This window comes from Piliocolobus tephrosceles, chromosome 8 (assembly GCF_002776525.5).
Source record: "Piliocolobus tephrosceles isolate RC106 chromosome 8, ASM277652v3, whole genome shotgun sequence".
NCBI lineage: Eukaryota > Metazoa > Chordata > Mammalia > Primates > Cercopithecidae > Piliocolobus > Piliocolobus tephrosceles.
The window spans coordinates 24,040,625-24,066,811 of NC_045441.1; the positions used below are offsets into that span (position 1 = coordinate 24,040,625).

The 26,187-nt window shown below is 38.9% G+C and overlaps 1 long non-coding RNA gene across 1 annotated transcript in view; it reads left to right on the top strand.

The window, feature by feature from the left end:
• Positions 1–1,820: 1,820 nt before the first annotated feature.
• Positions 1,821–26,187, top strand: part of LOC111520350 — a 68,720-nt gene continuing 44,353 nt past the window's right edge. The window contains exon 1 of the long non-coding RNA XR_002724650.2: positions 1,821–1,906. This is a non-coding gene — a long non-coding RNA (uncharacterized LOC111520350). The remainder of the gene's footprint in view (positions 1,907–26,187) is intronic.

Here is a 26,187-nt window from a genome sequence, read left to right on the forward strand (position 1 = left end):
AATATATATTATATATTATACATATAAAATACATATATGTTTTATATGTATAATATATAATATATGTTTACATATATAATATATAATATAAATAAATAAATATATAAAAATATGTAGATAAAATATATAAATATATAAATACATTAACATATATTATATATTATATATAAATTTATTACATATTATTATATAATATGTTATATATAATTATATATTATATATAATTATGTATGTATAAATTTGATATGTAATATACATAATGCATATATTATATATTATATATTTTATGTAATATATAATCTATTCATTATATATCAAATTTATACATACATACGTAACTATGTTATGTTTAAACCTCCACTTCTTTTCCCGTAAACTTCAGTTTTATTTTAATGTGTTTTATAAAGACTTTATAAATGAAAAGAATCATTTTTAGCAATAATATGTGTAGGTGCAAGTTGTTGTTATTCCATCCATTTTGTGTTTTCAATTTGAAATTCACTTCTTCCTTTAGCTCTGGTTAATGTCTTTGGTTGTTTCTTTGGCAATTGTCTCCTCTGAATTCATTTGGTATCTTTCATTTTGCACTTCTATTGGTTGGGTGTTGGACCTCCTGGTTTGATGCTCCTATTATCTCTTATTTTTATTGCTCATAGTTTTTATCTCTTCACCTCTTCCTTTTATGCTCTGAGAGGTTTTCTAGATCTCTGCTCCCCAACTCTTTTATTAAAATGTTTATTTGAGCAATCATGTTTTTAATTTCCAAAACTAATGTCTTATATACCCTAGTCATTTCTCTGATTGTTTCCCATTCTTGATCTATGAAGTAAATAGCTCTTTAAATCCCAGTGTGCCTACTAATTAGATTTTTTTCTTAAAAACAAATAACTGAACTTGAATGATGCTCCTATTCAGTTTCTCTTGGGCTTTCTCTTTCAAACTGCTATTTTTCCTAAACTGTCGGTATGCCTTTGAGGATTTATTGGTATTTAAGAATGGGAAATGGGAGGGCTAATGAGGAATTCTCTGGGTTTGGCCTGTTGAACTGGTATGCATCTTTTTAAGGTGAGCAGATGAGGAGCTAATCACCATGCTGATGGCCTCCCTAAAGTCAGAATTAGGACTGTATTACTTTCATGTGCTAACACCTACAGGAGCTGCCTTAGTTCACCTTAGGTATTGTCTTATAATATTTTTGCTGCTATAACAGAATACCACAGAAGTTTATTTGGCTCATGAATCTGGAGGTAGAGAAGTTCAAGATGGAGGGGCCACATCTGATGAAGTCCTTCTCGTTGCATCTTAACGGGGCTGGAGGCATCTTATGGCAAGGAGGCACCCAGAGGAGAGAGAAACAGGAAATGAGACTGAACTCATTCTTTTATTGGGAGCCCACTTCATGATAACTAACCACTCCCACAGTAACTGTTTAACTCTATTCATGAGGGTGAAGACCTCCTAACCGAATCACTTCTTAATATTGATGCATTGGGGATGAAGCTTTCAACACATGAAATTTGAGGGCCACATTCAGGCCACAGCAGGTATCCTGTGGTTATTCTCTTTTTCTTTTTCTTTTCTTTTCCTTTTTTTTTTTTTTTTTTTTTTAGAAAAATGCTCTTGTGTTTTGACTGGGAATAAATGCCTGTTGGCCTGAGCTTTGTGCAAGAGTGGAGGTGTTTACTATTTCATTGATAGTTCTCTCACTCTCCCTGGGTTTTGGCCCTGCTCCTTGTTTCCATTCTTGAGTGCATTGACTCTGTGTCCAGGGGTTGCATGGTTCTGCTGCTTTCAAATTCCTGCAGCTTTCTCAAGGCTGCTCTTTCTTCTGTTCTGCTGCAAGCCACTAATGCTTCTCCATTTACTTCTCGTCTTCTGAAAATTCATTAAAACTTCTTGTATGTTGGTGAGTACCCTCCCATTCTCTTGGCTGCTACAGGTTTATGTCTTTATTGATTTTTAATCATCTTAGGACTCAAGAGATACAGAGTCTAACGTGGGGACTTTGTCTGTAATCTTGAAGCTGAGTTCCCTAATATGCTTAAGATGAATCCCTTAAATTTCATACGTGTATGATTTAAGCTCAGGTTTGTTTGTTTGTTTGTTTTTAAATACATTTTATTGTGTATATTTGAGGTTTACGTGATGGTATTGAATACATTTAGATAGTAAAATGTTCACTTACAGTGAAGCAAATTAATATACTTATCATCTCACATAGTTACTCGTATGTGTGTACATCTGTGACAAGAGCAGCTAAAATCTACTTATTTAACAAAAGTCCCAAATACAATACAATTTTATTAACCATAATCTTCATGCTGTATATTAGATCTCTTGAGTTGTTCATCCTACGAATCTGCTGCTTTGGATTCTTTAACATATATCTCCCCATTTTAAGTCAAGCTTTGAGAAGTAGAATGTGTATAGAAACAGAGGATTGTAGAAGACAGACCAAATAGAGGACATGTTTGAGTCATGGTGTGGAGACCATGCTAGGTTTGAAAGACTAATGAGGACACCAGCCTAGCAGGAGCCCAAAGTTCCAGGAGAGTCACAGGAAATAGGGCTGGCAAAGGAATCTGGATCTAGAGCTTCTCATTCTAGATGGGAAAATTTGGCCAATAGATATTGAGCAAAGCAAAAAAGTAATGAAATCAAGATTTTAGAAAGATTAATTTGGCAGGACATGAAAAATGCTTTGAGAATAGGTAGACTGGAGGCAGAGAGCCAGCTAGGAAAAAATTGTGATCATCCATTTGTGAAATGAGGGATGGTGGCAGCAGAAATAGAGAAGTAGGAAGTGATATAGGCAAATCAGAAATGACTATGTATGGTACTCAGTGACTGATTGGATATGGAGGACAAAATGATGCTAAGTTTTCAGGACTAGATAACTACAAATAATTACTGACACTGATGTACTTAGAAAATTCACAGGCACCCATCTGACTTCCACCTCCTCTCTCTTCAAGATTAGTTTACCCATAGTAGAAATCTTGTTTTCCAGTCTACATTTTCATAGTTAGTGGTAGCAGAGATGCCTGGTGGTAGTGATGATGGTGGAGATAGCAGTGATGATGGAGGTAGTGATAATGGAGGTGGTGGTAGATATGGCGATAGTGATGGCAAAGGTGGTGTTAATAGTAACGACGATAATGTTCAAGATGGTGTTAGTGGTGGTAGTAATGGTGAGAGTGGTGATAATTATGAGGGATGTGAGGTGAAATAGTGGAGGTGATGGTACTAATGGAGGTAATTGAGACTGATAGTGGTGGTGGTGATAATTATGGTAATTATAAAAGGGACTTGTGATGGTTATGAGGAAGGTGGTGATGGTGATGATAGTGGTGATGGAGATGATCTTGGTAGTAGCGATAATGGTGATGGTAGCAGAGATAGTTGGATGGCGGTAGTGATGATGATGGAGGTGATGGTGGCAATGGTGTTGGTAGGGGTGTTGGTGGCAATGGTAGAGGTGTGGATGATTTCAGAAATGGAGGAAGTAGTATTAGTAGTGGTAATGGTGCTGGTGATAATAGTGACAGATGATTGTGGTGGGGATGGTGGTGAGCAGGGTAGTAGTGAGAGTGATTGTGGTGATTATAAGTGGTGATGTTGATAATGGTGGTAATGATGATGGAGGTGGTGGTGATGGTAGTAGTGGTTGCTGTAATAGTGATTGTGCTGTGAGTGTTGTAGAGATGGAGGGAGTCACACTAGTGACTCCATGGGTGGTGGTGATGGTAATAGTCCTTGTGATTGTGGTTGGGTGTGGTGCTGCTATTGAGCACATCTTAGCTATGCAACTGTAACTTTAAGTCTTGATCTTACTCTTTCTACATACAAGGACTTTAGGAGAAAAAGGAATAGGATCTCACTCTTTATACATACAAGGACTTTAGGAGAAATAGGAATGTGGCTCTCCACAGAACTATGAGACCCTGGTGATTAGATGAGGAGTGGAAAGCTGACTCAGGGGAGCCAATCTTTAATCTGAGTTAAGAAGATTTCCTTTATTTTTTTACTTTTGTTTTTTTTAGAGACAAGGCCTCCCAAAATGCTGGGATTACAGTCATGAGCCACTGCACCCAGCCTCAGTCAATTTTTCTTTCCTTTTTTTTTTTTTTTAAGATGGAGTTTCACTCTCGTTGCCCAGGCTGGAGTGCAATGGTGCAATCTCAGCTCACCACAACCTCCACCTCTTGGGTTCAAGAGATTCTCCTTCCTCAGTCTCCCAAGTAGCTGGGATTACAGGCATGCACCACCACGCCCAGCTACTTTTGTATTTTTAGTAGAGGTGGGGTTTCTCCATGTTGGTCAGGCTGGCCTCGAACTCCTGACCTCAGGTGATCCGCCCACCTCAGCCTGCCAAAGTGCTAGGACTATAGGTGTGAGCCACCACGCCCGGCCAAATTAAGATTTTCAACCTCTAAGATTCAGCTAAAGCCTTGGAAATTATGTTGTAAGATGTGAACATTTAAACTTAAGAGACTTGTGGAGTCAGAGCTTCAGTCATCACCATGGCAATGGAATGCTGCATAGAGTTGGGGTTAAGAAATAGCTCGCAAGCTATGAGTAACCAGAAAAGGCCAATGTGCCAAGAGAAACAGCAGAGGAAGCAGGTGGGTAGAGAGAAGCAGAATGAGTAAGAAGCAGCCTTCATCCCGCCTGACAATGTCCAGGCCCCTTGTGTTCCCAGAGACCCATCCGTGTCTGCTCTGATCTTGTATGCCCATAAGCTTGCCAGTTGTATCTACTCCATAAACTTCCGTTTTATTGGAATTACTTAGTATGTATGAGTTTCTGTTTCTCACAGTGAAATACGAGGGACTAAGATATTCATGAAGTAAATTGCTCATTTTCCATGCTTTTTGCAGACTTCTTCAAAGGTCACTATACCCTAGATACCACTATTAGATGCATTTGTGCTTGCGTCCTTCAGCCCTCTCCCAGACAGACCACATGCCTAAGAATTTTATTTAAGACCAAGTCCATTTCTCACAAGATCCAAGCTTTACTTAACATAATCTAGTACTTAATAATTCCCCATTAGTATTTCCAAATCAGAGTTCCCTCCCCCATGGGACATCACATCCTGCTCCTCTAGTTGTGGGAATGTCTCTAGATTGTGTCTCCCACACCCTCTTGCTATGATCTTGTTTCTCTGGTTTGCATCCTCGTGACTTACACCTTGATCCTTCTCTGCCTGCCTCCTTCAGACGCCTAACTGGAACTCTCCATCTGACTTTGGTTTGGTTCATTCATAAGATCCTGACTCTGGTGCTGCTCTCCCACAGACAATGAAGGACAACTGATGGATGAGCTGGACTTGGGCCTGATGCCCTAGGTTTCTGCTGGGCTGGGAGAGAGGGGTGGAAAGCTAGAAAGAACCCTTTTCTACTACATACCATCCATGTACCAGGTGTTCTATGACTTGGGAGATCAGCATTCTTGCCTTCATTTTATAGTTGATAAACCTGAAGCTCAGAGAGCTAAAAGTGACTTGCCTGAGTTTCACTCACTTGCCTAGTGAATGAGTGCCAGATCTGGGGTATGAACCCAGGTGGATTTGACTTCAAAACTCATCTTTCGCTTTTAAACTGTGCTGACTTGCCAAGGGATTAAATAAAACCAACATTTGTTGAGCACTATGGCAGTAACTTTAAGTGGTCCCCCAATGTTCATGCTCTCCTTTTTTCTTAACAGCAAAGCCCTGGTTTGTTTTGGTATGGAAATGTGCCCCCCTAAAAGACTCTATACACCAGGCTTCCTGAAGCAAAGTATGCCCATGCAAAAGCTGATATGATGAGATGGAAGGGTTAAAGCATGGTGGTGGTGGTGGGAGGGAGGTTCCAGAAAGCCTGCTAAGAGCTTATAGTTCCTCTAGTTGATAAGTTCTCTCCTGTGCCCTTTCTTCTTGCTGCTAGAGAGCTCTAATAACCACTTTGGATATGAGGATATCCTGAAGAGAGCATCCATAGTCTAGAATAATGGAGACAGGGTCCCTGAGGTCTTCAGTGCTGCCATATCGGCTCTGGCCTTCCTGCTTCTGTACTGTTTTATGTGGAAGAGCTATAAATGCCTATTTTGTTTAAGCTACTTTTATAAGCAATAAGACTCAAGCACCTTTTCTATGTCAGACAGCATGCTAGCACTTTGATGTTTGGTTGCCCCTATTTCAGATGAGAATCCTAAGTTTCAGAAAGCTCAGGTAATTAACTTAATATCACACATCTAGTTAAGTGGCATGATTTGACATATTGCCCTAGTATAATACAAATCTAAATTCCTGAACATGACGTATAAAATCCGTGTGGGCTTCCATTTTGTTTTAGGCTTTTGAAAATGCTGTTCCCTCTGCCTAGAATTCTCAGCCTCTACTTTTCATCTGGGAAACTCCCAGTCATCCTTCATGACCCAGTCAAAGTGCTACCTCCTCTTTGCAGTCTTTGCTAAACAGCTGTCTCAGGACACATCTTTCTTTTGTGCTCCTGTTGTCCCATGCTGAACCTTATTAAGACGTTGTGTTGCATAAGACACGTACATTATGTTGCATAGTATGGTAATTATTTAGATGCCTGTCTCCCCTCTAAAACGTCAGCTTCTTCTTTTGTTTTTTTGTTTTGTTTTGTTTTGTTTTGAGATGGAGTCTTGCTCTGTCACCCAGGCTGGAGTGCAATGGCTTGATCTCAGCTCACTGCAAACTCCGCCTCCTGGGTTCAAGCAATTCTCCTGCCTCAGCCTCCCAAGTAGCTGGGATTACAGGCACCCGCAACCATGCCCAGCTAATTTTTGTATTTTTAGTAGAGACGGGGTTTCACCATGTTGACCAGGCTGGCCTCGAACCCCTGACCTCATGTAATCCACCCCCCCCAACCTTGGCCTCCCAAAGTGTTAGGATTACAGGCATTAGCCACCATGCCTGGCCAGCTTCTTCTTTTTAAAAATTTTAGATTCAGGGGATACATGTGCTTTTTCGTTACATGGGTATTACATGCATAATGGTGGGGACTGGGTTTCATGTACCTATCACCCAAATATTGGACATTGTGCCCAGTAGGTAATAAAACATCAGCTTCCTCAGAGGCAAGATCTTTCCATTTCTATTCTCAGCGTTAGTTCACTGCTTGACACCAAAAAAGTAAATATCCATTGAATGACTAACTGCTTGAATGAATAAAAGCAGGCAATCATGTTCAACGGTATCTTTTATTAATAGCAAACTTCAGGGGCTTACTCTAGCATATTGAGGTTTATCTCCTCATGTCTCTGAAGCCACTTGGGAAGCAAAGAGGAGCATGTCCCTGGTGGGTTACTTTAAATGAAGATCTAAGATCTCAGGTCTCCATGGATGGAGACTTTTCAGCTCGTTTTTAACTCTCCTTCCATAGCCCCTGCATCTAAAGATGATTGCAGCATATTTCCAATTCAAAATATCATTTTGTTGGGAGATGTGACTGAAAAGATTATAAAGGTGGATTTGATTCTTGCCTTAATCCTTTCAAAAAATGGAATCAGCTCTAACACAGCATCCTTTTTCAAGATTTTGAAAAGTCTGAATCCATTTTAAACTAGATTGTGATTGACAAAACCATGGGAACATTAGTGAACAGTTAAATGCTAATTAGCCAAACCCCTGCTACTCTCCCAGCTGTCAAAGGCAGAGATAGAGACAAAAGCTTCAATTAAACCTGAGTTGGTCCCCAAGGAGGGAGAGGTCAAAGGGGAGTGTTCAGTCAACTGTGAGATTATGTGAACACAGTCCCAAGTAATAATCGTAAAAAATCCAAATGTCCCTTTACATATTTAAAAATACACTATACTGACATTAAAACTCTCTTTTTGTCATTTAATTTTCCCCAATCTTCCCATCATTTCAATGTTTCCCATTATTTTTAGGATAAAGTCCAAAGCCTTTCCCCCGACTTTCTGCACCCAGTGAAAATTTCCAGTTGTATTTGTCACTTACTCCTTGCCCTGGAGCACCTACCCACGGGTCAAACATGCCCCCAGGTACATGGAGTTCAAGCTGAACTATACTCCAGCCTCCCCTTGGGCTGTCCAAATATGAGCTACCTATTCAGACTTAGCAACATGCTACTTCTTCTTAATCATCCATTGAATTAAAATAGTAGTCAACAACACAATTTCACTTGTATAATCTCTTCTGCACCTTTCTACAGCTTTAAGAGGTAGCTGTGGGGAAAGATAAGTGCACCAAGACCAAGAAAGAATTCAATGTCATTGTTCAAAGCCACACAGACACAAGGTGAAGAGCCAGAACTGGAGCCCAGAACTCAGACTGCAGCCCTTGCCCCTCTTGTCGCATCACTGACCAGCCTTCCCAGGTGGTGGCTCAAAGCCTGTGCCAACTCCCAAGGAGGTTTTCCTGTCTGGGGAAATGTGAGAAAAACGTGATGAATTCTTCAAAAAGCTTAATCTAGTCAATTTACTAGACTCCCTTTTATTCTAACATTATACTTTTAGAATTAAAATGTAATTTATTTTTACTAAAGTAGTGGAAATAAGTTATGGTTGCTTTTTTTTTCTTTTTAACCCTTACTTGGCATGATTAAAATTTGTCAAGCTGATGGTTATGCCTTGATTTTATTTGAAGTGTCAGTCCTTTATAAAATCTCCAAACTTGGAAAACACAGTGCTTGTGTGTTTCACCAAGGCCTTCTTTGACTGTACAATTTCAAATTGATCTTTACCTCTTTGCTCCTTAAAAGTACTAAATTATTGTATAATTTATTTGACAATTAAAGGTAACTCTGTATTATGTCAGAAAACCAGCTCTATTATTCTGATGACAAATTCCCCCATGACTCCTTGTAGGCTGAGTTGTCCATTCTCTCCTTGGGCCACCCTGTCAGTAGAATAATCCCCCAGTAAAGCACCTGTCACTGCCCAGCTCCTATGTGTTTACTGGCCCTCTCCCCTTCTAGACCACGAGTGCATTGGAGTATGAATTCTGTGCCCTAACACCAGAATACCTATCTACATCAAAATTGGGTAACCACCAAGAATATGATCTACATCTAAATGTAGGCTGCTGAACTGATGTTCAGTTGAATCAACAACATCCACAATAATAGCACCTAACATTTATTGAATCTGTCCTAACTACTTAAAATCACATTTTCTGCTCTACATGCATTATCTCATTGGAAGTCAACATCCATGAGCTGGATCATTGCAGTTTCAAATGAGATTCCATTTAGTTCAAGGAAAAAAATTTTGCAAACTGGATCATGCTTGGCCTTGAAAATAGGTAGAACAGGGAGAATGTAGACCCACCTGTATGCTGGAATTTAAAAAGCATTGACATGGTGCCCTTGCCTGTGAGATATGCACCCATCTCTCTCTTCCAAGCTCTATCATTGGAATTTAATCCTTTTCAGTAGTTCATTAGCTTTTTCCAGCTTTTAAAATGCAAATAATCCTGGGAAAGTATTTGCAAGGCATAAGATGGGATGGAGATATGAATGTGGTTATGAATTATGGTGGCATGGCAGTGGTGTTGAGGAGAAAAGATCGGGGAAGCTGCCTCCAGAAACCCCAAACCTGTCTACACAAAAAGACTTGAACTCAACCACTGGGCATTAATTCTCTATTTTATTTTGCTGTTCCCACCCCAGTTTCTCCCAACTGATTTTCAAAATTTGAGCAAATATAATTCAGTATTTCTATTTAGCCTAAGTCCTCTATTCAAGTGAAGCTATGCTAATACCTATCCTCTAAAGATTACATTGCAGTAAGAAGATTTGTTTCCCTTGATAAATGGGTAAATTTGGGAAGATTCATAACTTTTATATAATTCTCACAGGTATTTAAAATTCCCAAAGTTTAAGAAACACCCATTTAGAGAAGATTACTATAAAGAATTAAAACAGAACTTCTTAAATTATGGACCATTGATGTTAGGATCAACTGTGGCTTGTTTTTAAATGCAGATTCTTGGGACTTCTAGCACACAACTCTTGAATTAGAAAATCTGGGGTGGATGTGTGGTATTATTTCTGAGGGCTCTCTTCTGTTCCATTGGTCTATATCTCTGTTTTGGTACCAGTACCATGCTGTTTTGGTTACTGTAGCCTTTAGTATAGTTTGAAGTCAGGTAGCATGATGCCTCCAGCTTTGTTCTTTTGGCTTTGGATTGTCTTGGCAATGTGGTCTCTTTTTGGTTCCATATGAACTTTAAAGTCATTTTTTCCAATTCTGTGAAGAAAGTCATTGGTAGCTTGATGGGGATGGCACTGAATCTATAAATTACCTTGGGCAGTATGGCCATTTTCACGATCTGGATTCTTCCTACCATAAGCATGGAATGCTCTTCCATTTGTTTAACCATATGATCTTTGACAAACCTGACAAAAACAAGAAATGGGGAAAGGATTCCCTATTTAAACTGGCTAGCCATATGTAGAAAGCTGAAACTGGATCCCTTCCTTACACCTTATACAAAAATTAATTCAAGATGGATTAAAGACTTAAATGTTAGACCTAAAACCATAAAAACCCTAGAAGAAAATTTAGGTAATACCATTCAGGACATAAGCATGGACAAGGACTTCATGACTAAAACACCAAAAGCAATGGCAACAAAAGCCAAAATTCACAAATGGGATCTAATTAAACTAAAGAGCTTCTGCACAGCAAAAGAAACTACCATCAGAGTGAACAGGCAACCTACAGAATAGGAGAAAAGTTTTACAATCTACCCATCTCAAAAAGTGCTAATATCCAGAATCTACAAAGAACTTAAATGAATTTACAAGAAAAAATCAAACAACCCCATTGAAAAGTAGGCAAAGGATATGAACAGACACTTCTCAAAAGAAGACATTTATGCAGCCAACAGACACATGAAAAAACACTCATCATCACTGGCTATCAGAGAAATGCAAATCAAAACCAAAATGAGATACCAACTCACACCAGTTAGAATGGTGATCATTAAAAAGTCAGGAAACAACAGGTGCTGGAGAGGATGTGGAGAAATAGGAACACTTTTACACTGTTGGTGGGACTGTAAACTAGTTCAACCATTGTGGAAGACAGTGTGGCGATTCCTCAAGGATCTAGAACTAGAAATACCATTTGACCCAGCCATCCCATTACTGGGTATATACCCAAAGGATTATAATTCATGCTGCTATAAAGACACACGCACATGTATGTTTATTGCGGCACTATTCACAATAGCAAAGACTTGGAACCAACCCAAATGTCCATCAATGACAGACTGGATTAAGAAAATGTGGTACATATACACCATGGAATACTATGCAGCCATAAAAAAGGATGAGGTCACGTCCTTTGTAGGGACATGGATGAAGCTAGAAACCATCATTCTGAGCAAACTATCACAAGGACAGAAAACCAAGCACCGCATGTTCTCACTCATAGGTGGGAATTGAACAATGAGAACACTTGGACACAGAGTGAGGAACATCACACACTGGGGCCTGTCGTGGGGTGGGGGGATGGGGGAGGGATAGCATTAGGAGATACACCTAATGTAAATGACGAGTTAATGGGTGCAGCACACCAACGTGGCACATGTATACATGTGTAACAAACCTGCACGTTGTGCACGTGTACCCTAGAACCTAAAGTATAATTTAAAAAAAAAAGAAAAGAAACGAAAAAGAAAATCTGAGGTGGGATCCCAGAATCTGCATTTGAAAATCTTCCCAGGAGATGTACTTTAAAATTTGATTTAAAATTAAAAATTTGAGAACCACTAGCTTTAAATGAATTAAGGTTCAGGTTTAGTGGTATTGCAGTATTCTATAGTTATCCATATTTCTGAATTTTAATAGTTGAATAAATTCCTTGGGTTTTTCTGAAAGACAGTTATATCATCAGAAGTAATCATTTTTCCTCCTCTTTTCAGTTTCTATGATTGTTATTTCTTCTTATTGCAATGGCTGTGTAATAAGTAGATCAAGGATTGGTAAACTATGAGCCACAGTCCAAATCCATCTGTCTACTCTTTTTGTATGACCCATGAATCATTTTCACATTTCAAAATGGTTTTTATGAAGAACTTTCTTTATATCTTTCATGTTGTCTCTTGGCCAGCAAAGCCTAAAATAATTGCTATATGGCTCCATACTAAAAAAGTTGGATGGTTCCTGTTGCAGACTAAGAAAGGTACCACCCAGAACCCCCATGCTGTGCAGTTGCAGAAAGTGCGGTCAGTAAAGTGTCTCCAGCTGGTGAGGACTCCTCCAGCGTGGGCCAGCTCACTCAGAGGAAACCTTCCTAGGCAGCTTGTACTGCTCTCTAAGTAAGATGGGGTAGAAAGGCCAGGTGAGGAACACTTGTTCCAGAGCTACCACTAGCTTGGCCAAGGCTTTGCTGGGCTGAATCACAGTCTAACCTCTTTCTTTAAGAAGTCCTGCTTCCCACTCCTGCCCTTCACAGATTTTGATCCATAATGAACATCTTCTACCCCAAGCCCTGCTGTGACACCTGCTTTCAGAAAACCCAACCTTTGGCAGACTGTGCTTTTGAGTACAATATTAATAATCCTGATAACAACAAACCTATCTCCCTCCCTCCCTCCCTCCCCCCTCCCTCCCTCCCTCCCTCCCTCCCTCCCTCCCTTTCTTTCTTTCTTTCTTTCTTTCTTTCTTTCTTTCTTTCTTTCTTTCTTTCTTTCTTTCTCTTTCTTTCTTTCTTTCTTTTCTTTTCTTTTCTTTTCTTTTCTTTTCTTTTCTTTTCTTTTCTTTGACAGGGTCTCACTCTGTCATGCAGGCTCTATCATCTTATTTCTAACTTGGAGAGACATGACTCTTGTTCATTGCTATATAAAATGTTTGTTGTTGATTTTAAGTGGATATTCCTTGTCTCTTTAAATAAGTTTATTACTATTTTTAAGACTGATAATATTTATTAAGAATTTTATGAAGAATGGGTTTTACATTTTATCATATATTTTAAGCATGTTTTATTTTTAAATTAATGTAAATAGATCACACTTAGAGATATCCTAACATTGAAACATGCCTGCATTCTAAACTTAGAACACTATGTATAAATTTTATTAATTCATTTGTATAGTACCTGCTAGTGTTTTAATTTTTAACATTTAATAAAATTAATAGTACTGTAAAATTAACTTTTTTTTGGAGGCAATCTATAAATTTTAACATATGTACAAATCTGTGTAAATTGTGGGAGAATTGCTTGAACCCAGGAGGTGTAGAGGTTGCAGTGAGTCAAGATTGTGCCGCTGCACTCCAGTCTGGGTGACAGAGTGAGATCCCATCTCAAAAAAGAAAAATAAATACATTGACCATATTTATATGGTTCTATTTTCTGTGTGAGTCCTCCAACTTTCTTCTTCTTTTTCAAAATTGTTTGGGTTTTTCTAGTTTATATGCATTTCTGTATGAGTTTTAGAGTCAGCCCATCTATACCTACAAAAATCTCCCAGAGGTTTTGATTGCAATGGAGCTAAACTTACAGATCAATTTGGAGAGAATGGGCATCTTGACTATGTTGAGTGTTCCAATTCATGAATATGGTGTCTCCATTTATATAGGTCTTCCTCGATATTACAGAAGGATTTGGTAGTTTTCAATATACAGATCCTGCACATGTTTTTTTTTAGTTTTATACCTAAGTATTTCTCTTTTATTTGAGCTATTTAAATGACATTTAATTTTTTTTCAGTTCCCAATTGTTGATTGCTAATATATGGAAATACAACTGATTTGTGTATGTTAACCTTTTATCCTGCGATCTTACTAAACTTTATTAGTCTTAGGATTTTTTGTGTTTAATTTTATCAAATGCCTTTTCCACAGCAGTTTATGTATGATCATGTAATTTTCATTCTTTAGTAGGTTTGTATGGTACAGTACATTGATTGATTTTTGAATGTTAAACTAGCTTTGTATTTCTAAAATAAAACTCACTTGTTTCATTGGAGGAACATACAAGAAAAAAATCCTACTGGTAATGTATCAGTCCCTTAATAAGTTGCTAGAATTGATTCAAGAGTGCTTTGTTGAAGGCTTTTTTTTGCCTATATTCATTAGGGATACTTGTCCTTAGTTTTCTTTTTTTATTTTTTTATATTATCTTTGTCTGGTTTGGTATCAGGTTACTGCTGGCTGCATGAAGTGACTTGGGAAGGTTTTTATTCTCTTCTATTTTGTGGAAAAAAATATGTAGAATTGCTACTATTACTTCTTTAAATGTTAGAATTTACCAGTGAAATTATGTAAGCCTGGAGCTTTCATTTGAGGAAGGGTTTAAACTACCCAATTTCATTGCTACATATAGTACTAGTCATATTATCTATCTTTTTGTGGGTGAGTTTTGGCAGTTTGTGGCTTTCAAGGAATTAGGCCATTTTATCTAAGTTGCTGAATTTTTATTCATAGGGTTGTTGCAGTATTCCCATATTATTTCTTTAACATCTATGATGTTTGTATTGTTACTCCCTCTTTCATTTCTGATGGTGGTAATTAACATCATTTCTATTTTTTTCTTTGTCAGTTTGTCTATAGATTTTCCAATATAATCAATATTTCAAAGAACCAACTTTTGGCTTTATTAATAATCTCTATTGTTTTCTTCTTTTCAATTTCATTGATTTCAGCTCTTGTCTTTATTGTTTTATTTCCTCTGCTTGGGCATCTCTATATTAATTGTTATGCTATCACATTTAAATGCTTAATCACCTAATTTTCTTTCAACTCTTAAATGGTTGTAGTATGTCTTCAACCAATTATTCTTTAAAAATATATGTCATATAATATTTTGAACCCTTGACTCTGAAAATTTATCTTTGTTGGTCATACATGAAAGCCAACTTAGCTACGTATAAAATTCTTAGGTTATAACACATTTTTTTCTAATTCAAAAACTTCTATTGACTTTTCATGTTTAACGGTTATGATTCTGGTTTGTTTTGAGTAATTTTAATAACCAAAGTTTATTTACAAAATTCAGACTAATTCTTTTGTTCCCATGCCAACAAAATACATTTGTTCACAGACAATTGATGTGATGCATCATTCTAAGACTTGTTATGAGAGATAGAACCACATTTAATTTTGGCCACATCTTATTCTCATGACAGTTTGAATACTTGCCTCTGTTTTCCTTTTTTAAAATGTAGATATAGCTTCACTGACATCTAGCATATAGAGATGCAAATTCAACATACAGAGATGTCTGAGGCTACCCTGGTTCTTGTTCCATCATAGGAAACTGGTTTTCCCTCCTGCAAATGAGAATATTTTCTTTATTTTTGCAATTCAAGTGTTTTGCCAAGAGGTTTACAAGTGTGGGTCAATTTTCAATAATTTTTATCTGGAATGTAGTGAGTTCATCAAATCTCCAGGTCTTTCTTCTGCTCAGAAAAGTTGTATTAGATGATATATTTGATTATTGCTTTGTGTAGTGTTTCTGGTTATGTACAATTCAGGTGTCTCCTTTGTAAATCATAATGATTTGCCAATTCCTATCTGTATGTCTACTGACTTTCAATTTTCATTGTATGTTTTTTCTCTGTAGTCAGTTCTTATTTTGTTAACTTTTAATCTCACCTCATTCTCTTATTTTCAGAATAATTTTCAATTTTCATTGTATGTTTTTCTCTGTAGTCAGTTCTTATTTTGTTACCTTTTAATCTCATCTTCTCTTATTTCCAGAGTAATTTGCCCCTATTTATTGAGGTTATTTCTATTTGCACTCTTCTTAATATACCAATTAGTTTTCTGCAATTGTTTTCTAAATCTTGCAGTAAATATTTCCTAACCTTATACTTTTCTTCTGAGTCTTTGTTACATTGTTATTTTTCCTTTTTTCTAATTACCTAAAATTAACTTATTTTCATTTTCTTCTCTTTACTCAGTCATTGTTTAGATCAAGGTCTTGCAGGCAATAGAGGTTCAGTGGACATTTGTTTAATGAATGAGAGGGGTAAGAAAGGTGAAATCTTTCCAGATATTGGGTATGTGAATTACCTTTGGCCCTTCTTTGACTCCACTTATGTAATGGTCGAACTCACTTTTCAGATCTGTAGCTGCAGGCTAACTGATTTGCACAGTTTCCAATCTAATACCCAGGCTTTCAACTAATGTGTCTTTCTATTAAGATGGCATCTATTCCTACATCTGATGTCCACCTGTCTGATAGTGATGGAATCCATGAACAAGCATAATTCCCATGGCTATCAACTTTCTTCCTATGTCTGCACATAGCTAAAGTAAGTTTCTCTTGGTGGTTACTAATCCCATGTACAATGCTAAAATGAAAGTTTTCTACCTGGCATTTGCTCTTTGACTGTAAGAAGATGTAATTAGATCAGAGAAGTTTATAGGCAGATGGGAACAGTAGTTCAGTTGTGTTTGGTCATTGAAGGAAAGACTTATGCCCAGTGTTCTGGGTGGTAAAACTGGAATCTCTGAGTCAGTGGTGGTACAAAATAAAGTAAATACAGTATCATCCTATGTCTTATCTCTTTTTTTGTATGCCCATTTATTGTGAAGTTAGAAGATACAAAATGCAGTGCTATGAGCCAACATTATTTTGTGCCAGAAGTCCACTTCTAGTATATTTTTAAAGTATTAGGTTTTGTTGTAAAATCCAGCCAAAATCTAAGGCATTTATTTTGAATGAAGACACACTGCTGTTTGCCTTATCATATACACCTCCTCCTACACACTCTTATATGTAAATATGCCAAAATCAAATACTCACATTGTACACTCACTCCAGACACTTGATAAAGGACTTCTGAGGTAATTTATAAATATTTATTAAAGTAAAATAATAGCAATTGTTGTCAAAAATAGCATCCACTTAAGTATATGCAAAACTGAAGGTCTTCAAAATCATTTTATGTTGACCCATTTTTTTCATTCTATTATAATGCTGACATGATATTCTTTTCCAAATCACTTCAGAGTTATCAACTCTTCTCTCTCACAAATTCCCAGTCCAATTAGCAAATCCTTATGTATCGCATCACACTATTTTTTATAGCATCTTGCAAAGTTCCACATCCAACATTATCTGTTTCTAGTCTGTGGTTCTTCCCATAGGAATTCTTTTGCAATTCTTAAATGTCAAATCATTTATTTTCAAAAGAAAAACTGATAAACAAATTGCAGAAAAATGTGTGTTTTTCTCCTAAGAAAGATTACTGCAAAATGTAGGAAAAACTCATAGACTTCTGATTTATCATCTACAATAATCCTGCTTTCCACATCGGCCTCAACTAATCCCACACTTCTTTCCTTCTTAATTGCAAACGCATAGCTGGGGAATGGCATTAACTATGGAACCAAAGGCAGGAAAATGCTCAATTTAAAAAGCTAGGAAGACATGGGCTGTTTATAGTTAGGCATTTTTCATTTAAAACATTTTTAGCAACCATCCTACTGATTGATTTTCTTCACTCTCTATTGGCATGTGTTTTTTAAAAGGCAGTTAACATGGTCCAAACCACTGTTTTTATTGTTTTTAGATCCCTGTTTTTCTTTGTTTGAACAATGGGCTGTAATCATGTTTTCTCAGGTCTACTTAGAAGCTACAGTAATAAGAAGTAGCAGACAGTTCTGTCCCATGCATTCTAAAAGCAGCTTTCTCATGTGGCAAGACAAGAAAGGAAAAAAAAAAACAAAAAATCATCGAACGAAAAATGAGGCCCTATATCTGAGAGCCTGTGAGGTCATGTCTGCACAGCATTTTGGAGTCCTGCTAACGTTTTTCTAATGGAGGCAGGGGTGGGTTGGTGATGACATAAAGGGCCCCTGAGAGGAAACTGTCAACTTTTGCTGAGGTGACAAGACCAGTTCAGAAAAACAAACAAACAAACAAAAAATGATACAATCAGCTCTCTACTCCCCACCTCCACTTGCAGAAATATCTGAATCACCTCCACAGCCTTCCTCTGCCTCCTTTGGAAATAGGTGTTGATGTACAAATCAATACTCTTTAGTTCTTACTACCCTCACTGGAAAAAGTACAAAGTTGGCCAAATGTGTTTCTGAAAAGTTTATTTCCAAGTTAAACCCAAGGCACAGTTGTGCCCACAGGACCATCTGTTGGCTCATCAAATAAGCACCAGAAAACACATCTGGCTGTGCGTTTGGAAAACAAAGGTTAATTTCAAAATTGGCAGAAGAATTTGTGGGGGGATATCTCTCATTGTCTTGTGCAGTGACTTATCAGATCACCTTAGTGAAGAAAGATCCCAAAGAGCATGGCCCAAAGGCCGAGTAAAGCAGAGAGTAACGAACTGCTCTGCCTCACAAGCTGAAGCTTGGGTTCCCAGGGCAATCCCTAGAAGGAAGAGAGCTGGTCCTGGAATAGAAAAGAGAGGACTAGGATGGCAGAGTGGAGGGAGACAACCCAGAAGAGTGGCTGGAGGTTGAAAGCAGAAGAGAAAGCAGTCTCCCAGAAGTTCCCCATGGTGGGTACAATGGAGATACTTTTAATATCTGAATTGTTTGATATCTAGTCTTAAGTTTTTTGCATTGTATTGTCAATTCTCTTTATTTGCCATGGTTATACCCTGTGAAGTTCCTGCACACACTGAATCTTAGGGTGGGGAAGGCCTTTTAAAGCATGATGTCACAGGCAGAAATCATAAAGGAAAGATCGATGAATTCAATGCACGAATGTAAAAATTTAAAACTCTATAGCAAAGAAACAACAACCTACAAACAAAATGACAAACTGGAAAAAAAGCATTTACGATATTTTTGAAGAAGAGTTAATATTCTTAATGTACATAATTCTTTACAAATAAATAAGAACATAGAAAGATAATTAAAAGACACAAGCAAATGCTATGGACTGAATATTTGTGTCCCCAAAATTCGTATGTTGACATCCTAATCCCCAATGTAATGGCATTTGGAGATGAGGCCTTTTGAAGGTAATTAGGTCCTGAGGGTGGAGCCCTCATCTGGGATTAGTACTCTTGTAAGAAGGGACATGAAAGAGCTTGCCCTTCTCTCTCTGCCCTCTACCCCGTGAAGACACAGCAAGGAAATAGCCACCTGCAGACAGGAAATGGTCCTCACGAGACTTCGGGTCTGCTGGCACCTTGATCTTGGACTTCCCAGTCCCCAGAACTGTGAGAAATAAATGTCTGTTGTTCAAACCACCTAGTCTATGGTATATTTGTTATAGCAGCTTGAACTGAATAAGACAGCAAACAAATCTACCCCTCTCCAAAGTAAAACTAAAGACCAGGAAAAAAAAAGAAATAAAATAAATTCAAGATCACAGTAACCAAATAAGTGAAAATTAAAATGATACACTTTTTTTGTAACCCATCAAATAGGCAAAGATGAAGGGAAAAATAACATCTGCCGTCTGTCAGTCTGTTATGTCAGAGAAAGAAGTCTACATCTACTGCACATGGGAAGCAACGTGACACGTGTTTAATGGGCAAATCAGCAAGGGTAAAATACCAAAAGCCAGCACCAAATATCAAAAGTCTTGAAAATGTGCACACCCTTTGCTATAGCAAATCTCCCCCTATTATTTTTTTCGAAGAAAATTATTATAAATGTTCATCTTTAACTATAAGAATTTTTAACACAGTGTTGTTTAAAATAAGTGCCCAACCGTATGGATGAGTAATTAAAACATGGTAAATGCAGACATAGAGTATCATGTAGCCATTAAAAGACCATTTTTAAAAGGGAAAGGTGTCCACAATATACAATTTAATTAAGTGAAAAATTAGTTTATAAAACAATGTCTTCAGTTATTCATGTAATCAATTACTTTAATAAATATTTGTTAAGTTTCAGTATGTGCCGTGCACCAGGCAGTGATCACATAAGTAGTACTATAACAGTCCCTGACCTATTTTTTTTAACTATATGCACACAGAAATATATATTATGACACATACACACAGAAAAAATGCTGGAAGGCTATCCACTAAAGTATTAATAGTAGATATCTCTGGATACATGTGATTTTCATTTCTTACACTTTAATTATGGTTTCTAAATTTTGTACAGTAAACTTATTTCCTTCTGTAGGAATACAAATCTTATTTTTTAAAAATCATTTGCCTGTTTTACTCTGCTTTTCTTTTTACATTGTTTAACCATTTCCCCCTCTCTCCCAGTGTGATATCTTGATGTAGAACCAGAATAGAAATCAGCTTCACCTGAAATAGTAAAGTGGCCCAAGGCAGACAATGAGGCTGAAGAACTTTCCAGGCAAAGAAATGCATGCTGGGTAGAGTAACCTCCTATTTATTAGAAAGGAAGGAGAATGGTGCCTATTTGGGTTATCAGGGATTTAACTCACAGCCCAAGCTGCTTTTGAGCATCCCCTCTGTCTACTCGCACTGCCACTTTCCACCTGGTTCCCTGAGGCTGGTTTTCCCACCTCCAGTCTGTCCTATGTCTCATGCTCTCCACGCTACCTAATACAATCCAAGATCTTCAGCCTGGCATTCAGCGCCCATCCGCCTGGTCCCTGCCTACCACCCTTCATTATCTTCCCTACTTCTTTCAGCGCAGCCCAACCTGACTACGGCCTGCCTCACTGGCCTGCCCTGTGCTGTGGTTTTGCTCATGCCTTGTCAAAGCCATCCCTTCATTCACATCTGCTCAGACCTTACTTTTTCCACAAGACTTTTTCAGCAGTCTTCCTGCCAGGTTTCCCCATTAGCATATGTTTGAACCTGTATTATGGCACATGTCTCTGCCTGACATCACAGTTCTTTGTATAAGAGCTGTATCTTTTCTTTGTGGCCTCACAGTGCACAGGAACTCAGTGCACATTTTTCCCACTGAATTCACCATGCTAAATTGGAATTAGCAGTTTTCTTTGCATTTATTTATTTATTTTTATTATTATTATACTTTAAGTTCTAGGGCACATGTGCACAACGTGCAGGTTTGTTACATAGGTATACATGTGCCATGTTGGTGTGCTGCATCCATTAACTCATCATTTACATTAGGTATATCTCCTAATGCTGTTCCCCTTCCCACACCCCACGACAGGCCCCGGTGTGTGATGTTCCCCACTCTGTGTCCAAGTGATCTCATTGTTCAGTTCCCACCTATGAGTGAGAACATGCAGTGTTTGGTTTTCTGTCCTTGTGATAGTTTGCTCAGAATGATGGTTTCCAGCTTCATCAATGTCCCTACAAAGGACATGAACTCATTTTATGGCTGCATAGTATGGAATTAGCAATTTTCAGAGAATGAGAGTGTATATGTGCACTGGCCACAAAATGGTCTAAATAATTGTATTTTTTTAACAGAAGAATATTTTATTTATATAGCATTCTACCACTTATTTATAGATCTCTTACATAATGAGAGCCAGACTGGGCAAATATTTTTATTTGCAGTTTCCTGGTAAACTGATTTATCTAATGCTACATGGATATTCAGAGGGCAGAACTGAAGTATGAAATCTGATTTCTTCCTTCCTAGTGCTGTGCCTTTTGTTGAAGTAACTGGTTTGATTTAGAAGGAGCCTCAAGATCTTGTAGTATGCGGGGCATCATTTTAATACCCATTGTCATTGTAGAAATTCTGATGATAGGAGCTTTTGATTATTTTCTGTCTGAGTAGATTGGAGTTTATTTTGGGATTAATTCATCTGGCAAACCAGCATTGTCAGTGCCTGGATGGTCCAGCTGGCCATTAGACATTTGTGCCCTGGCCTGTGGCATGACCTCCAGGTATTCTTCCCTTTCCAGGTGGGGGCAGGGCGGCCCTGCGTCACGTCTGACACTGCAGGCTTGCCTGGCCTCCTTCTCGGAGGTCGCTGGACCCTGTAGATTTTCCTACAAATGTCTCTGGCATTCGAGAGGAGAGTAAGCCCCACAGAGCCTGCTTGTTCACAGAGGGCCTTATCAGTTGTTGATGAGACCCTGTCTAGGCTCACAGACAGGCAGTTTCCTCCAGCCCCAGAGCCCGAGCCCGCTGTGGAGCCAGAAGAAGGTGATAAGCCTCCGAGAAGATTTTTTAGGAGCCTTGCCTATCTTTCACACCAAGTCGCCAGGCTACATTTTCCATGGTCGCCATTTACAGATAGGGTGGCTGCTCTCGGATAAGGCTGGGGGCTGGGAAAGGGGAGGGAGGGAGTCATTAAAGGGGGCAAATGGTTTTTCCAATTAGCTACCCTTAGGAATCCTCCAGAATTCTAAAGGCTTTGTCACTGACATTTTTTTTTTTTTTAATTGTAAAAATTCCGCCCTAGCCGGCCAAGTAAACCCTTCCTTGTTGGCTCTAAAGCAATCAGACAGGACAGGCCCAGAGCCTCAGAGAACTGAGTCTTATTGGGCTTTGACTATTGGGAATATTCTGTCTGCAGCTGCCAGGCAGGCAGGCTGTGGTGATAGGGGCAAAGGGGCTGCCACAGAAAATTCCAGTGGAAAGCCCAGTCACTCAGACCCGTCAGGCTATGGTTTATAGAATCTACCATAGACTGACCCTTTGACGGAGCCTTCCTGCCAACTATGTGGGGCAAGAGCAGAGAGTAACACAGAGAGATGGGTCAGGTGCTTGACTGGAAAACACGAGACAGCGTCCTATTTCTAGGACTCTCTTTTTTTTTTTTTTTTTGGCACCCTTTTTTTTTGTTTTTTTGAAATAAGATCTTGCTCTGTCTCCCAGGCTGGAGTGCAGTGGTGCAAATTATAGCTCACTGCAGCCTCAAACTCCTGGGCTTATGCCATCCTCCCACCTCAGCCTCCCAAGTAGCTGGGACTACAGGCGTGCACCACCATGCCTGGCACATTTTTGTATATTTTGTAGAGACAGGGTTTTGCTATTTGCCCAGGCTGGTCTCAAACTCCTGGATTCAAGCAATCCGCCCACCTTGGCCTCCCAAAATGTTGGGATTACAGGTGTGAGCCACTGCACCTGGCCCATGTTGCTTGCAGTTTTTTAACTATTAGTTTCGTTTTGGTCATTACCCCTAAGAGCAGATACAGAATGTAGCCTGCTAGGGGAAATTTGAGAGTAAAGCATGAGATTTGGCGAGAATACAATGGTGTGTGTGTTGGTGGTGGGTGACAGAGGCTGGCAGCAGTGTCAGACTGGCTACTCTAGTGTGGAGTTCTTTTGTAATATGCCATCCAAAAGGCCACTCCCTTTGTGGATTGAAGTTTTCCAAGAGTTAACACTCAGACTATTATCAATGCCGTTCAACACGCTGGCATGTTTTTTCCGATGTTGACTCACATGATAATCTTGCTAAGGTGGCTCAGATTCCACAGTGTGGAGCAGGCAGTCTGGGTCTAGCTCATGTACTTTGGCAAGATGATGCTTGTACTGCCTGTAGGAAGGTGACAGGAATAGGGCTATAAGTGGTAGCCATAAATGTCATTATTATCATTATTATTTCTAGCAAGTAGCAAAGATGTGAGAATGGACTGGGGCTGTTACTATGAAAGGAATACATAAGCAAAGTAAAAATTACAAATACAAACGATGGGACCTTATTTAAGCCTCTCTACCAGTCACAGAGAGAAAAACACTGGTAGCCGGTGAACCCACGGTGTAAATAGAATTGCAGGACAGCAGTTCCATTCCTCCATCGCTGACGTTTGGACACTCTTCTTTCTGGTTTTTATTTTTCTTGAGAAACCTGAACCCTGGGGAGACAGACATAGGTAGAAATGCCTTTCCATTCCCCTTGGAAGAAAGAATCAGCGGTCTTCAGATTAGGTTCCCAAGATTAATATTTACCTTCCTGTCCTGCTTCCTTTATTTTGGAACTTGATAACTCAAGGCGACCACCAGCAAGACCACCAACTATTCACCCTCTATGTAAAATTCCATGCTGGAACGTGAGTTTTCTGGTTTATTTTGAAGGCGGAAAATAGGTGCTAACAGCCTCAGCTCCTGGCGTCAGTGCCGTTAGCCACTGGATACTACTGGGTCCCAGGCAGCTCACTTTAAAAGAGACAATCGGGGCCCAGCTGAAATGGTCATAATGCTGTTTGGAGGCCCCATGTGCCCTTTGATCTTTGCAGACAGACTGCCACTAAAAGTGCCTCAGGAATCATCTCATAACATCAATGATTTTTCTTTTCAGTGCAGAGCTGGCGGAGTCATTAGGTACTTTGGTGTTTGTAGAAAGTGCCAAGCCCTTGGCAAATCTGGGTTCATTTACCAGGCTGGGTGGTAAGCATATGTATATCTATTTTATAGGTGAGGAAATAGAAGAAGGGAGGTTACATGGAGCTGTAGGAATCTAAATCTTAGAAGGTTCTGGATCCTGCAAACTACACTGCCTAAGTTTGTCTGGTTGTGCATTTAGCACGGCATGATCGACGGGGTGGGGAGGCTGTATTTCCCAGCTTTGTGCTCCACTGTGGGTAGTTAGGCTCATGGGCACGCTAAGGCACTGGTTTAGTATTCCAAGGGCCCATCAGTCTGAGACTCAATACCCTCCTGACCACTCACACTGGCCACTCGGAAGTCACGCCTCCCTTGCTTATGGTACATTATCCCACAGGTCTCTCTCTCACCAAGATGGAATGCAGCCAATCGCCCCCTGGGGAATCCCCATTACTTGAGTTACTATTTGTCCTAGCATTTATGAGCCTTCCTTTTCACATATTTTTTAATAATAAAATTGAGCAATAGAAAGTATCCATTGGAAAAATAAATACAATGTATAATTTTCTTTTTCCTTAAATGAAAGACATCTCTTGTTCTCTTTGCACAATAGCATCCCTTTCACCCATTATCTAATCAACGAGAATTTCAGTAACCCAATATTTTCAAAACATATTGATAGTTTTAACAAAAGCAAGAAAAATAATGAAGTAAATAAGACTTTATTAAGAAAATAATTTTAGAGCAACTTTCAAGGTATCCAATAGTAGGGGTAGTATACTTTCCACTTCATACTTAAATCAGTGTTTGCAAAATTATGTGCCTGGGACGACCAGGCATCAGAGGTCCCTTCGCGGAGGACCCAACTTCAGGGAATCAGTAACTCAAGAAAACCCCTGCCCTACCCTGCCCCGTCATCTCTACAGAACTGTACAAAGACTTTGAGGCACACTTCAAAATTCTCAAAACTCCATCCAAATAATCCAGTCTCATTTGAATGGCAAATGCAGTTGATTGCCTTTTAACTCTGAGAATCATTTAACTCTTTGGACAAATGGCATAACTCAGCCAACCAAACTACTGAGTTTCCCAGAGTGCCCATATTTCCTTTCATTCTAGAAAAGCCAGGGGTTTTCTGCAAGAGTTAAAAAGGAAGGTGATTTCTTTTTTCCTTTTCCAAATTTGGCAAGTTGTTCTCAGTGGATGTCAAAGATGGGCTTATTTTTGTTCAATGCTCAGTTTTAGGCCTTTTAGACTTTTCCTTCCTCCTGCTAAAGGGACTTCAGAATTTAAAGTGAATATTTATTTTACAGAATCCTTGCCCTAAGCAATCTAAGTGTCCATCAATGGATGAACGGATAAACAAAATATGGCCCATACATATAACTGAGTATTATTCAGCCTTAAAAATAGAGAGTAATTCTGACACATGCTAGAACGTAAACCTCGAGGACATCATGCTAAGTAAAACAAGCCAGACACAAAAGAGACAAATACTACATGATTGCACTTACATGAGTTACTTAGTCAAACCCATAGAGATGGAACATTGAATGGTGGTTGCCAGGGGCTGGGGGGAGAAGGGAATGGGAAGTTATGTTTACTAGGTATGGCGTGTCCATTAGGGAAGGTGACAAAGTTCTGGCAATGGACGCTGGTGGTGGTTGCACAACAGAATGTAGGTATATACTTCATGCCACTGCACACTTAAAAATGGTTAAGATGGGGCCGGGCACAGTGGCTCATGCCTGTAATCCCAGCACTTTGGGAAGCAGAGGCAAGCGGATCACCTGAGGTCAGGAGTTTGAGACCAGCCTGGCCAACATGGTGAAACCCCATCTCTACTAAAAATACAAAAAAATCAGCTGGGCGTGGTGGCAGGAGCCTATAATCCCAGCTGCTTGGGAGGCTGAGGCAGGAGAATCACTTGTACCTGGGAGATGATTGTTGCAGTGAGCCGGGATTGCACCATTGCACTCCAGCCTGGGCAAGAAGAATGACACTCCATCTCAAAAAAGAAAGAAGGAAGGAAGGAAGGAAGGAAGGAAGGAAGGAAGGAAGGAAGGAAGGAAGGAAGGAAGGAAGGAAG